Below are 1,572 nucleotides of genomic sequence, written 5' to 3'. Positions count from 1 at the left end.
TTCCAGTAAATTGATGTTCTATGTGGAATTTTGTAGGTATTGGACTGTTAGTTACCGATTTGCTCCAGACATAAATCGTTGGCAAGCTGAAGTTGTAGTTGCAATTCAAGAGGTTTGGTAACTTATCCAACCTTCTAAACTAAAGAAAAATTGTAAGACTTCAAAATCAAATACAAAGAAACACAGTAAAGCACATACATGCTGATTTTTTGCATATGGTTGTGGATGTGTTTGGTCTGTTGTAAATCATGCTTCCTGTCCTTCATATTATCATGAATGCATATGTTAGATTGCTAATGTTCACATGCAAGTTATTTTACCCTTATTATCATGTATGAATCGGTTGTCCAAAAAATGAACTTGCGTCTGAGTGGTATGATTATGCTAAATTGCCAATTTCCATTTGCTTAATTGAACTGTATGATTATGATGAGCTGTAGACTGTTGAGTTTGTCATAGATCATTTCAAAATATTTTTTTTGTTTATGGTATATGCAGCAATTCATCATGTGAATTTTTTAGGCTATTAGTAAAAGATGTTAGATTAAGCTGTGTTGTGGATCGTCTGAGTTGTACATGTTGCTTTTGTTGAAGAGCCAAGCCTTTTTCATTTTCTGTGCTGTCATATTGCCATGTATTCACATACAAGCCTTCTATATTCTTCTTATTTCAGAGGCTATAGATTTTAGCAATTGATTGAACTTAATTTTAAAGCACAAGTTTGAATGAATTCCTTCTATTTTGCTTGTTTGTATGCATGTTACTTTGGTTTTGCTGGAATTCTTTGAGGGATGATGGGCTCAATTACGATACTTCATCATTGAACTCAAGTTTCGGTGTCTACGAGAACTATATATGTTTTGTTTTTGTTTTTTTGGTTTACTCCATAGTAATGTTTGGAGAGTTATATTTTGCAAGTGGTAATGTAGCAAGTTGATTTTTATTGGTATTGAAAAATTTGAATTTGGGATCGAATTTCTTAAGTTGATGTAGTTCGAAAATTTTAATCGAATTTTTTAAAATTGGATCATTAGATATAATCAAGTAAAGAACTTGATTAAAAAACAAATATTCAATATATTAAATTTTATTAAAAATAAAACTAATTAAATGTGTATATTCATATACACCGCATTAATTAAAAATATTTTTAAATAATTAAAATAAAAAATATTATTTTAATAATATTACATATATATCGACTTTTGAACCAGTGGCAACTACTTCAGTACAAAATAAAAAGGTAATTAATAAGCAAGCTCATTCATAATTTTTTCCCCACAAAATGAATGATGTTGTTATTTGCAAATAAAAGCAGTCCTCAGAAATTTTCTCCCAAATTTTCTGTGCCATTGATATAAATATAAACCGGTTAATGTGGTATATTAATATATAAAAGGAAATGAGTCTATGCTCTATTTAAAAAAGCAGAAGCTGAATAGAGAAATTTTAATGAAAACAGTATACTAAATTGATCTACTTATAAAAGTAGAAGTTGAGAGTGGAAATATTATATGATGAATTGCATGTGCACCCAAATTTAGGCATTTAAGCATAGCCATGTTCAGTATT

The sequence above is a fragment of the Gossypium hirsutum genome, chromosome D07, assembly GCF_007990345.1.
Source record: "Gossypium hirsutum isolate 1008001.06 chromosome D07, Gossypium_hirsutum_v2.1, whole genome shotgun sequence".
Lineage (NCBI taxonomy): Eukaryota > Viridiplantae > Streptophyta > Magnoliopsida > Malvales > Malvaceae > Gossypium > Gossypium hirsutum.
The sequence above is the reverse complement of the archived record's forward strand: the minus strand, read 5'-3'. Positions refer to the sequence as shown.